We start from the raw sequence: 14,319 nt of genomic DNA on the forward strand, positions 1-14,319 counted from the left end.
GACAAATGCAAGAAGTGTCTCCACAGTACTGCTTTGCTTTCATCACTGTCGTCTCAGCCATCACCTCTGGAGGCCTGTGAAGTTGGAGCAGCCAACCCTGGAAGTGGTGCCCAAAGCCTGTCTCACTGCCTTAACCTTTTGGAGAGTTGGGCAACAGCATTTGTCAGAAATCTTGACAGCTGACAATCCTTTTCCTCTGAGCTAGAGGTCTTGGCTGGGCTCCAGGGGAGGCTTGAGCTGCCCCACGGAGACCATGGTGCTGAGCTGCCCCGAGGCATAGCTTGCAGGTGGGAAGGTGACCAAGTCTGAGACCTTGTTCTCACTCTGATCACTGTGCTGCTGCTTGTGGCATCTCAGAGTCATCCCTGACAAAGGCGGTGCTGCAGGTCTCACAGCGAAAGGCCCTCTGCCTCACGATCTTGGCCACGTGTTGGGAGCTGCTCTCTGAGCCCTTCCTTGGCCGGAGGGGCCCGGTTCTCTGTCTTGGCCTCGTCCTTGTGCACCTTGTCAATGTGCTTGGCCAGGCTGCTGGGTCACTTCGTGTCGAAGCTGCAGAAGTCACACTTGAAGAGACGGTCCTTACAGTGGACTCTGCTGTGTATGCACAGTGCGGCTGCGCTGGAGCAGGAGTTGCACTCAGGACACTTCTCCGGGTGGTCGGCCTGGTGCAGCCAGCTGTGCTCCAGGAAGTCAGACCATCCTTGCCCTGGAAGGCACAGTTCTGACACTTGAAGGTGTGCTTGATGCGGATGTGCGATTTGAGATTCACCTTGATGGTGCAGTGGACGTCGCTGCAGAACTTGCACTCGAAAGGCTTCTCCCCCAGTGCACGATCATGTGCCTTTTCAAGTCTGAGCTGATTTTGAACTTGGCGCTACACAGCCAGCACTGGAAGGAGATATCCCCAGTGTGGGATCGCAGGTGGACGGTGAGCTGGCTGGAGTTGCGGCTGGCATGGGGGCAGAGCTGGCATTTGTATGGCTGCTCGTCCGAGTGGATCTGTAGGTGCTTCTTGAGGCTACTGCTGTCCACGGCAGCATAGTCACACAGGTGGCACTGATGTGGCATCGCATGTGTATGCTCAGGTTGTCCTTCCGGCTGAAGCACTTGTCACAGAACTCACACTTGAGCGGTTTGTCACTCGTTGTGGATTCTGAGATAGCGGTCCAAGTCTTTCATGCCATGGAGAGTTTTGAAGTGGCAACCTGGGTAGCAACAGTCGAATGTCCTCTCTCCAAGGGTGGCCGTCTGTTCCGTTGACTCTGAGGGAAGAGTGATGACAGGGGCCTTCTGCTTTCAGTCACTGCTTTCAGTGGAGAGGCAGGTTGCTCTTGGAACATTATCAAGTTCTGAAGCTGCACAGCTCACTCTGTCCCATCCTTCGGGTCTTCACTCGAAGGTCCGCTCGTTGGTGAGGATTTCCCTGGACAACGCATTTGAAACAACCCCAGGGCAAGGAGCCACCTTCCAGGTGCGCAGCCGAAGCCCAGTACCAAGGAGGCCGGGGACTTGGGTGCCTGTGTACCCCGAAAACGGTCTCTGAGCGGTCCTCAGAGCATCTGTCTTTCCAGCATGTTTTTAACAGCAGAGAAACTTTCTCAGCTCTAATCAGAGGGAGAGGTCACTATGGAAAAAGGGTCAGAAATATAGTGTTGTTGACTTCTGAAGATGAAAAAAGGAGGCCATGAGCCAAAAAGTATAAGTGACCTCTAGAAGCTAGAAAAGACAAAGAAGTAGAGTAGAAACAAATGTACCCTGCTTGGGGGTGTGTGTGTGTGTGTATGCTTCTCAATGAAATGTTAAACTTTGAGCCTGCAGTACTGTAAAATAATAAATCTATATTTTTAGATGACTAAGTTCTTGGTAATTTGTTGCAGTACCAAGAGAGAACTAATACATTTGCCAATGTAGTTGGCATTTCTTGTGTGTGAGTGTGTGAGTGTGTGTGTGTGAGTGGATGTTTCTTTAGATTCACATTTCTAATTGGTGTCACTCTAATTTTTTAAAACACTTATAGTAGAGGCCTACTAGCAATGTAATATTTCAGCTTATGTCTGAAAGTTCCTATTTCACCTTCATTTTTTGAAGATATCTTCATTGGGTAAAGAATTTTAGGCTAGCAGTTTCATTTCCTTCAGTACTTTATAGATGCAATATTTCTTGCATTCTTTCTGATGAAAAATCTGTCATCTTTATTTTTGTTTCTCTGTACATAATGTATCTGTTTCTCTAGCTGCTGAAAAATGAGTGGGATTTATATTTTAAACAATGGTTTAAGGTACTACAAAAAGGTAATTTTTGGTGAAAAATGGTTCAACTAATACTAGGTTGACCAAAAATTGGATTTGTCTGTATGTATACTATATATCATATATATAGTAACTATATGTAATTATATGTGAATATATAGTAATGGTTCTCAAAATTTTTGGTCTTAGGATTACTTTGCACTCTTATAAACTATTGAGGACCTCAGAGATTTTGCTTATGTGAATTATATCCAGCAACATTTATCATGTTCGAAGAGAAAAACTTTAAAGTATTTATATATTTTAAAATACTGAAGAATAAGCCCATTACATGTTTAACACCATAACATACTTTCGTGAGAAATAAACTTATATTACAAAACAAAGTATTTGAGAAGAGCTGTGAAGAAATCTCTTAAATGTCTGGCTTAATAGAGAGTAGCTGAATTATCCCATTTGTTTCTGCATTTATTCTGTTGTCATGTGTCATTTTGGTTGAAGAATATGGAAAAAAACCTGGTCTCACAGAGGCAAGTACTGTAGTTAGAAAAGGGAAAAGTATTTTAATGTTTTTTAATATAGATAGTCTTCAGTTGATACTAAACCAAATCAAACAAGTAGTTTCTTAGAGGTAAGTTGAAATGTAGAATCTGAAATCATATCAATACACTTCTTGTACTCTTTTTTTTTTTTTTTTTTTTGAGACGGAGTCTCGCTCTATCGCCAGTCTGGAGAGTAGTGGCACGATCTCAGCTCACTGCAATCTCCGCCTCCTGGGTTCAAGTGATTCTCCTGTCTCAGCCTCCTGAGTAGCTTGGATTACAGGTGCACACCACCACACCCAGCTAACTTTTTTGTAGTTTTATAGAGATGGGGTTTCACCATATTGGCCAGGCTGGTCTCAATCTCCTGATCTCATGATCTACCCACCTCAGCCTCCCAGAGTGTTGGGATTACAGGCGTGAGTCACTGCGCCCGGCCTATACTCTTAATATTAGAATCCATTGGTCCATCTTGGACTTTGAATGGATCTTTCATCCATGCATGATTTTGTAACATCAAGCATTGGTCATATCGAAAATATTGGTTACTGGGTTATATAGATCCCCTCATTGATTCATACAATTATACAATATTTTAAAATTATATTCATAAATATCACCACCGATTTTAATCTGAAAAGTCTTTAAATATTGGAAAACTGTCAAGGCCACAGTGGCAGACACACGATTTCAAAATACTAATTTTTTTCTTTTTTTAAGATGAAGTCTCACTCTGTTGCCCAGGCTGGAGTGCAATGGCATGATCTTGGCTCATTGCAACCTCTGCCTCCTGGGTTCAAGTGATTCTCCTGTCTCAGCCTCCTGAGTAGCTGGGATTACAGGCATGCACCACCATGCCCAGCTAATTTTTTTGTATTTTTGTAGAGATGGGGTTTCTCCATGTTAGCCAGGCTGGTCTCAAGCTCCTGACCTCAAGTGATCCACCTGCCTCAGCCTCCCAAAGTGCTGGGATTACAGGTGTGAGCCACTGTGCCCGGCCTCAAAATTCTAATTTTTTTTATTGAAAGCTTTGAGCATGTAGTCAATCATCTTTGAAATTATAGAATCATTTAATTCATTTTCCAGGAAAATGCTATCTGGATATTAAAGTCTGAACAACTAGGGTTTGTCTCTTCATCACTCTTTCATGTAAAAATGGTGTTCCATGAAAACAGCAGCTAGTTTAGCACACTCAAAGAATGACATAAGTGCTTTTCCTTGAGACGACCATATACTTTGGTATGGAGCGAAAGTGCTTTAGGTGTACTCCCTATTTCATTGCACAGAATATTAAAAATATGTATATGGAAGGGTCAAGATTGTATAAAATTAACATTTTTTTTACTGCTTCATCAAGAAAATTATTTTATTTTTGTTATTTTGAGGTGGAGTCTCACTCTGTCTCCAGGCTGGAGGGTAGTGGCGCGATCTCAGCTCACTGCAACCTCTGCCTCCTGGGTTCAAGTGATTCTCTTGCCTCAGCCTCCCAAGTAGCTGGAAATATAAGTGCACGCCACCATGCCCAGCTAATTTTTGTATTTATAGTAGAGATGGGGTTTCACCGTGTTGGCCACTTGATCTCTTGACCTCAGATGATCTGCCCACCTCGGCTTCCCAAAGTGCTGCAATTACGGGCATGAGCCACCGTGCCCGGCTGCATCGAGAAAATTCCTGAGTGAAACTGGCTTCCTTTCCCCTACTCCTCTTGCTGCCTCGATCAAGAGTGTGTAGTGGAGGAAAATACCATGACTGTTCGTATAACTTGGTGCCATCGTTTTGATGCATACTAAGATACCACCAGTTTTACCCACTATTGTTTTTGTACAATCAGTGCAAATGTCAGCATAGTGAAAAAGGCAAATAATGCATTTTTTTAATCTTCATTTTTATTTTTTTTCTTAGTGACAGTATCTTGCTCTCACCCAGGCTAGAATGCAGTGGTGTGATCATAGCTTGCTATGAGACAGAAAAAATCCTCCTGTCTCAGCCTCTTGAATAGCTGAGACCACAGGAGTGTGCCACCACCCCCAGCTAATTTTTTAAAAATATCTTTTTGGTAGAGACAGGGTCTCCCTATGTTTCCCAGGCTGGTCTTGAACTCCTGTCCTCAAGTGATCTTCCTGCCTTGGCCTCCCAAAGTGCTGGGATTACAGGCCTGAATCACAGTGCCTGGCTAAATAATGCATTCTAATGGAATTAATCTTATGGACCCACTGAAATGGGTCTTAGATTCCTAGGTTCCATGGACTACACTTTGAGAACTACTAGCATATATTTACTATGACCTCATAAGTCCCACACGATTAGCATTATCATCCTTGTCTTACAAATGCAGTAAATCAAAGCGAGGGGTTAAATATTAAGTTTTTTGTTTGTTTTGTTTTCAAATCTATACAGTTAGTAGGTAGCACAGTCAGAATTTGTACAGAGCTCTTTCTTTCTCTGACTTTATACTCTTAACCACTATGCTACTTATAGTTGTCCCTGTAAATCTTCTCATACTAAAAAGCTGAATATTGATAAATTATTGACTTGGTCTGTAGTATGGTAAAGCTTTCTGCTGCTTTTATTCTGGTCATTATGTTCCTCTCTCCAATGTGCTTCTAGTTTGTTTCCTATCTGTCTCAATCATCAAACATAGTAGATTTCTATTGTGTTGTCAGGTAGCATGAATTTGTCTGATGAATGTATTCTAATATTATGGGGAGCACCCATCTTCAACTCTCGGTACATGCGGTTCTGGTGAAGCTAACTTCTTTGCTAGTTCATCTGCCTCTCCCATAGTGTTGAAAGCTCCCTGAAACAAGGACTTTGTCTATTTCCAGTTTCTAGTATTATACATTGTATATGAGATGATCAAGTAAGTTACAAATTAAGTTATTTTATCTCTTTGAATCTCCATTTCTTCATAGGAAAAATATATAAATACTTATACCACAATGTTCTCTGAATTTTATTTTATTTTTTTTATTTTTTGTTTATTTTATTTATTTATTTTTTGAGACGGAGTCTTGCTCTGTCGCCCAGGCTGGAGTGCAGTGGCGCGATCTCGGCTCACTGCAAGCTCCACCTCCTGGGTTCACGCCATTCTCCTGCCTCAGCCTCCCGCGTAGCTGGGACTACAGGTACCCACCACCACACCCAGCTAATTTTTTGTATTTTTTAGTAGAGACGGGGTTTCACTGTGTTAGCCAGGATGGTCTCGATCTCCTGACCTTGTGATCTGCCCGCCTTGGCCTCCCAAAGTGCTGGGATTACAGGCGTGAGCCACGGCGCCCAGCCTGAATTTTAATAATATAATGGTACTGATATGCTTGGTCCCTGTGAAATGACTAAAATAAATGCTCACCAAGTGTTAATATGTTTATTTACTGTCTTGATAGGTTTATCTCCTGGAAGACAGAAGCAACAAATAGGGAACTGCTACTCTCCTTAATTCTAACAAAGAGGAATTGTTGGCAAAAGTTAGTGATGGGAAGCTTGGGAAAATTGACCCAAATTAGAGTTAGAATCCTAATAGGGAGAGAAAAAAAATAGACATGGTTAAATGGTTGACCAAGACTATAAGAAGTGTATCTCACAAAATTCGAAGAAAAGACACTATTATATTGTCATGAGACCTACAGAGGGAAAGATGAGCCAAAAGGAATCACAAACTATCAAAATCTGGAAGTGCAAATGCTCTCGAAGTAAGAGGAATTATTTAAATCCTGTGTGGTTGGACAAAGAGCTCTCCATTAAGCTCAAATGTTAAAAGAACTTGCACAAAAGATAAAAAGATAGGAATATACATTCAAAAAAGAATACACAAATGTGGCAGGCCTGGAGCAATAGTACCAAGAATTCATATACATCAACCACCTGCCCACATCAAACTCGGGTTCTTGCTGCCTTTTTTGCCGAGCTTAGTCTGTGTTCCTCCCCTAAACCTCTACCCAATGTACCCCCAATCCTCTTGCCATTTTCGCCAAAAATGAGGTCAGACTTGCAAAAATGCTACGGACAGCTAGAGAACTTCTTAAATTTATGACTGATGTTTGAGGCCAGGAGTTTGAGACCAGCCTGGACAACACAGTGAGGCTGCATCGCTACCAAAAAAAAAAAAAAATTAGCCAAGCATGGTGGCACATGCCTGTAGTCCCAGCTACTTGGGAGGCTGAGGTGGGAGGATTGCTTGAGCCCAGGAGTTTGAAGTTGCAGTGAGCTATGATTGTGCCACTGCATTCCAGCCTGGGTAACAGAGCAAGACCCCCTCTAGGAAAAAAATACGAGAAATAGCCACCTGAAGATAAGAAATAGATATACTGTAAATGATGTCATGTTTACAGATGAAGAACTTCTATTCCTATTTTGCTTGTATCTTCTTTGTCAAGAAATGATTTTTTTTTTGTACCGGCGGTGGTGGTGGTGGGGGGGGAAGGTAGAATTGTGTGGGATCCTGAAATACAATTAATGAAGACATTCTAATAGATAGCTGGTCCTCTCCTGTCCAAGACAAATTTCAAGACAATAGAACTCATGAGTGAATTGCTCAACTTCTGTGAGGGACCTTTGAAGCACTCTGAAGAAAATGAGAGTTACTATTGGGAACAATGGAGAAAGGAAAGCTAATAATACAAGATAATAATTGTAAGAAAATATCCTGAGAAAGTGAGAAGGAACAGGATCTAGTTCACAAAGGCGTTTGGCCTAGGGAGCAAGGGCAGTTTATTAATTACAAATTATTAACAGATGCAGGAAGTGGGTAGAGTTGGTGGTGGTTAAATGAGCAGTTCTCTTATGAGAATCAACTTAGAGTAAAGAGGATGAATTGGAGGTATTGGAGATTTGAATAGGACATATGAAACCATTATCTTGGATAGAAAATTTTCTCTTCTCTTTTCTCTTTTTTCTTTTCTCTTTTTTCTTTCTTTTTTCTCTTTTTTCTTTTATTTTCTGATGGAGTCTTGCTCTTTTGTCCAAGCTGAAGTGCACTGGCATGATCTTGGCTCACTGCAACCTCTGCCTCCTGGGTTCAAGCAGTTCTCCTGCCTCAGCCTCCTGAGTAGCTGGGATTACAGGCACCCACCACCACACCCAGCTAACTTTTTTCTTTTTGAGATGGAGTCTCTCTCTGTTGCCCAGGCTGGACTCAGTGGCACGATCTCTGCTGACTGCAACCTCTGCCTCCCAGGTTCAAGTGATTCTTCTGCCTCAGCCTCCCAAAGTAGCTGAGACTACAGGCATGTGCCACCATACCACACTAAAAATTTTAGCATTTTTAGTAGAGAAGGGGCTTCACCATATTGGCCAGGCTGGTCTCAAACTCCTGACCTTGTGATCTGCCTGCCTCGGCCTCCCAAAGTGCTGAGATTACACGAGTGAGCTATTGCACCCAGCCAATAGTGAGAAACTTTCTAAGAGCTGGGCGTCATGGCACATACCTGTAATCCCAGCTACTGGGGGAGGCTGAGGCAAGAAAATCCCTTGAGCCCAGGAGTTTGAGGCTGTAGTAAGCTAACATTGTTCCACTGCACTCCAGTCTGGGTGACTATGAAATCCTGTCTCTTAAAAAAAAAAATGTAATGGAATTGTTAAACAATGTTGAAATCAGTGTTTATGAATTTAAAGTGAGGCCATTTGGAGCAGCTGACTGTCTTTCTCTGACCATTTTCAGTTGCTTTGGTGTAATTGCAGAATAGGAAAAGAGCTGAGTTTAACCCGGGTTGGGAAGTTGGAATTGCCATAGGTAAATGTCATGAAGGTAGATAGGGGCAAGCAAAGTGATTGTGTTTCAGGGGAAGTGGCTCTAGTGATGGATCATGGAACATAAGCTGAGTAAAGAGATCATGAGGACATGAGGTAGGTGTAAGGTTTAGTGATGGACAGTGGAAAAGTGGTGGGATCAATGGATAGAAGAAACGAATTTTAGAAGTAAAGAAGAAGAAAGATGGAGGTTCAAAGCCTTGGATGCTTGAAATAAAGACCAGAGATGGTGAAATTATTGACAAGGTAGAATATGGTCTCATCTTTCTCTCCACGATTGAAATATATCAAATACGAGATATTGAAAGCACTAAGAATAGTGATAGAGGTAGTAGTGAGAAAAAGACAGTGACCCAAGTTCTAAAATAATCAGTGAGGGAGACGGCCAGGAGGTAGGTAGATAACGACAACAAGGAATGTCTCATCTGTTTCTAATTATAGCCTACTGCTTGGAATTGATCTCTTAGAAAATCAGTAGTAATGAGGCTTGAATTTGTATACTATATACAAATATTATAATATGCAAATGTATATATTATACTATAATATACAAATGTATATATTCTCTCTACATATATATTATATCTCTCTCTGTCGGTGGTATCATAGCCATGAGAGGAATGGCCTGAGCAAAGCACACAGCAATCTTGGCTCATTTACAGATTGCAACGGACAATTTACCAGCCAGTGAAGTGATCACCTTGTGGGCTAAGGTGGAGAAGAGATGTCTAACTAAGGGAAGGGAGTGGAATGAAAACCCTGTAGTTAATTTTGTACTTTGTACTTCTAGAAAGTATAAAGAAGCTTAAATAAGCTTTTCAACGGAAATCTTCAAAGGTGTACTCATTTGTAGTCTACCACTTGTTTGGGGGTTCCTCTTACAGGTTCCACTGTGAATGACTATTCCTAAGTAGACGGGAAAATCTGTAGAAAACTCTTTGTGCCTATGTCCAGATCATACTGTTCTGTAGGCAAAAAACCTCGTGGCTTTTCTAAAGCCCCCATTTTCAGACACCTATTGCAAATCTTAGGAGCAGTAATGTCAATTTCTTCTCCCCAATACCACATGTTGACTTCTCCAGTTGTCTCTGGTCAATGAAGACAAGCTCAGTCTTATTTCAGGGTCAAAGTACAGCCAATTTAGTACTGCTTGAAAAGTGGAATCCAAGGCCTATCACCCTGGACATCAATATAAAAATAAAATTGCTGCATTTAATTAGCCTTCACCACTGCAGGCTACTGCTGCTGCTTTCTCTCCCCCACAAAATTCTACCACTTTTTCTTTCCCCAGGTGGATATATCATGTTTAAACATAAAAATTGCCCTGTTCTCTCCAGGAAACCAACCATAGAACTAAACTCTACCTTTCTTGGACTTCATCTTTTCTAGAGTTGCATACAACTTGTATCTTCTCTAGGGTCAGGCTGGAAAATCAAGACCACTTTATCCTTCCCCGATATCCAACTAATTCTAGGTCTCAATTAGGATAAGGTTTGGCTGCATATAACAAGAAAATCCAAAATAACAGTTATTTAAACAACTAAAAGTTTATTCCTTTTTCGTAAAGTCCAGAGGGAATTAATTGAGGCCTCACATGATAGCTACATGAATTTGTCAGAGATACAGGCTCTTTCCAGCTCTCTACACTGCCATCTATAAGGATGAGGCCCTCATCTTTAGGGTCCAGCATAGTTGCTAGATCTTCAATCATCATCTTCACTCTAGGCAGTAGGAACAAAAGAAGGTGTATCCCCCCTATTTATTTTTGGAGATGGGGTCTTGCTCTGTTGCCCAGGCAGAAGTGCAGTGTAGTAATCATAGCTACTGCAGCCTCAAACTCCTGAGCTTAAGGGATCCTCCCACCTTAGCTTCCTGAATAGCTAGGACTGCAGACACTGTGTCTGGCTAAATTTAAAAAAAAAAATTTAAGAGACAAGATCTCACTATACTTCCCAGGCTGGTCTCACGCTCCTGGGCTTAAGTGACATTAGTGTCTGTCTCCCTAGTAGCTGGGACTATAGGATTATGCCATCACACCAGCTTATCCCTTCTTTTAAGAAGTCTTCCCAGACCTCCTACATATCAGTGGCCAAAACCTAGTCACATGGTCACATCTAGCTGCCAAAGAGGCTAGAGAATAGTCTTGTAGCTGGGTAATAACATGCATGGTCAAATTTCAGCCTTCTTTTTTTTTAAAGAGGAAGGGGAGGATGGTTAACTGGAAGCAACTATTTGTCCTGCCTTTTCCTCCTACTCAATACACAGACAACAGAGCAAGAGATACTGTTGCCCTTTGAGAAGCTAAACAAAGTTCGGTATGGCTAAATTCACTAATTCTTACTTTCTGAATTAATCAGAAGGTATTCTTAAGAATTTAAAATCTTAAGTATTTTCACCACAAAAGTGATAAGAATGTGAGGTTAGATATGTTGATTAACTCAATTTAGCCATTTCACCATGTATATGTTATTTCTTTTTTTATTTTTCTTTTATTATTATACTTTAGGTTTTGGGGTACATGTGCACAATGTGCAGGTTTGTTACATATGTATCCATGTGCCGTGTTGGTTTGCTGCACCCATTAACTCGTCATTTAGCATTAGGTATATCTCCTAATGCTGTCCCTCCCCCCTCCCCCCAACCCACAACAGTCCCTGGAGTATGATGTTCCCCTTCCTGTGTCCATGAGTTCTCACTGTTCAATTCCCACCTATGAGTGAGAACATGCGGTGTTTGGTTTTTTGTCCTTGCGATAGTTTACTGAGAACAATGGTTTCCAGTTTCATCCATGTCCCTACAAAGGACATGAACTCATCATTTTTTATGGCTGCATAGTATTCCGTGGTGTATATGTGCCACATTTTCTTTTCTTTTTTTTTTTGTATTTTTAGTAGAGACGGGGTTTCACCGTGGTCTTGATCTTCTGACCTCATGATCCGCCCTCCTCGGCCTCCCAAAGTGCTGGGATTACAAGCGTGAGCCACCGCGCCTGACCTATGTGCCACATTTTCTTAATCCAGTCTATCGTTGTTGGGCATTTGGGTTGGTTCCAAGTCTTTGCTATTGTGAATAGTGCCGCAATAAACATACATGTGCATGTGTCTTTATAGCAGCATGATTTATAGTCCTTTGGGTACATACCCAGTAATGGGATGGCTGGGTCAAATGGTTTCTAGTTCTAGATCCCTGAGGAATCGCCACACTGACTTCCACAATGGTTGAACTAGTTTACAGTCCCACCAACAGTGTAAAAGTGTTCCTATTTCTTCACATCCTTTCCAGCACCTGTTGTTTCCTGACTTTTTAATAATGGCCATTCTAACTGGTGTGAGATGGTATCTCATTGTGATTTTGATTTGCATTTCTCTGATGGCCAGTGATGATGAGCATTTTTTCATGTGTTTTTTGGCTGCATAAATGTCTTCTTTTGAGAAGTGTCTGTTCATGTCCTTCACCCACTTTTTGATGGGGTTGTTTGTTTTTTTCTTGTAAATTTGTTTGAGTTCATTGTAGATTCTGGATATTAGCCCTTTGTCAGATGAGTAGGTTGCAAAAATTTTCTCCCATTTTGTAGGTTGCCTGTTCACTCTGATGGTAGTTTCTTTTGCTATGCAGAAGCTCTTTAGTTTAATGAGATCCCATTTGTAAATTTTGGCTTTTGTTGCCATTGCTTTTGGTGTTTTAGACATGAAGTCCTTGCCCATGCCTGTGTCCTGAATGGTATTGCCTAGGTTTTCTTCCAGGGTTTTTATGGTTTTAGGTCTAACATGTAAGTCTTTAATCTATCTTGAATCAATTTTTGTATAAGGTGTAAGGAAGGGATCCAGTTTCAGCTTTCTCCATATGGCTAGCCAGTTTTCCCAGCACCATTTATTAAATAGGGAATCCTTTCCCCATTGCTTGTTTTTGTCAGGTTTGTCAAAGATCAGATGGTTGTAGATATGTGGCATTATTTCTGAAGGCTCTGTTCTGTTCCATTGATCTATGTCTCTGTTGTGGTACCAGTACCATGCTGTTTTGGTTACTGTAGCCTTGTAGTATAGTTTGAAGTCAGGTAGCATGATGCCTCCAGCTTTGTTCTTTTGGCTTAGGATTGATTTGGCAATGCGGGCTCTTTTTTGGTTCCATATGAACTTTAAAGTAGTTTTTTCCAATTCTGTGAAGAAAGTCATTGGTAGCTTGATGGGGATGGCATTGAATCTATAAATTACCTTGGGCAGTATGGCCATTTTCACAATATTGATTCTTCCAACCCACAAGCATGGAATGTTCTTCCATTTGTTTGTATCCTCTTTTATTTCATTGAGCAGTGGTTTGTAGTTCTCCTTGAAGAGTTCCTTCACATCCCTTGTAAGTTGGATTCCTAGGTATTTTATTCTCTTTGAAGCAATTGTGAATGGGAGTTCACTCATGATTTGGCTCTCTGTTTGTCTGTGATTGGTGTACAAGAATGCTTGTGATTTTTGTACATTGATTTTGTATCCTGAGACTTTGCTGAAGTTGCTAATCAGCTTAAGGAGATTTTGGGCTGAGATGATGGGGTTTTCTAGATATACAATCATGTCATCTGCAAACAGGGACAATTTGACTTCCTCTTTTCCGAACTGAATACCCTTTATTTCTTTCTCCTGCCTGATTGCCCTGGCCAGAACTTCCAGCACTATGTTGAATAGGAGTGGTGAGAGAGGGCATCCCTGTCTTGTGCCAGTTTTCAGAGGGAATGCTTCCAGTTTTTGCCCATTCAGTATGATATTTGCTGTGGGTTTGTCGTAGATAGCTCTGATTATTTTGAGGTACGTCCCATCAATACCTAATTTATTGAGAGTTTTTAGCATGAAGGGTTGTTGAATTTTGTCAAAGGCCTTTTCTGCATCTATTGAGATAATCATGTGGTTTTTGTCTTTGGTTCTGTTTATATGCTGGATTACATTTATTGATTTGTGTACGTTGAACCAGCCTTGCATCCCAGGGATGAAGCCCACTTGATCATGGTGGATAAGCTTTTTGATGTGCTGCTGGATTCGATTTGCCAGTATTTTACTGAGGAGTTTTGCATCAATGTTCATCAAGGATATTGGTCTGAAATTCTCTTTTTTGGTTATGTCTCTACCAGGCTTTGGTATCAGGACGATGCTGGCCTCATAAAATGTGTTAGGGAGGATTCCGTCTTTTTCTGTTGATTGGAATAGTTTCAGAAGGAATGGTACCAGTTCCTCCTTGTACCTCTGGTAGAATTCAGCTGTGAATCCATCAGGTCCTGGACTCTTTTTGGTTGGTAAGCTGTTGATTATTGCCACAATTTCAGAGCCTGTTATTGGTCTATTCTGAGATTCAACTTCTTCCTGGTTTAGTCTTGGGAGGGTGTATTTGTTGAGGAATTTATCCATTTCTTCTAGATTTTCTAGTTTATTTGTGTAGAGGTGTTTGTAGTATTCTCTGATGGTAGATTGTATTTCTGTGGGATTGGTGGTGATATCCCCTTTTTCATTTTTTATTGCATCTATTTGATTCTTCTCTCTTTTCTTCTTTGTCTTGCTAGTGGTCTATAAATTTTATTGATCTTTTCAAAAAACCAGCTCCTGGATTCATTAATTTTTTGAAGGGTTTTTTGTGTGTCTATTTCCTTCAGTTCTGCTCTGATTTTAGTTATTTCTAGCCTTCTGCTAGCTTTTGAATGTGTTTGCTCTTGCTTTTCTAGTTCTTTTAATTGTGATGTTAGGGTATCAATTTTGGATCATTCCTGCTTTCTCTTGTGGGCATTTAGTGCTATAAATTTCCCTCTA

General features: G+C 41.2%; 1 pseudogene; it reads right to left on the reverse strand.

Annotated features, from left to right (window-relative positions):
* Nucleotides 1-201: 201 nt before the first annotated feature.
* Nucleotides 202-9,604, reverse strand: LOC100579608 (annotated as a pseudogene).
* Between the last annotated feature and the right edge of the window lie 4,715 nt (nt 9,605-14,319).

Source organism: Nomascus leucogenys, chromosome 1a (genome assembly GCF_006542625.1).
Source record: "Nomascus leucogenys isolate Asia chromosome 1a, Asia_NLE_v1, whole genome shotgun sequence".
Taxonomy (NCBI): domain Eukaryota; kingdom Metazoa; phylum Chordata; class Mammalia; order Primates; family Hylobatidae; genus Nomascus; species Nomascus leucogenys.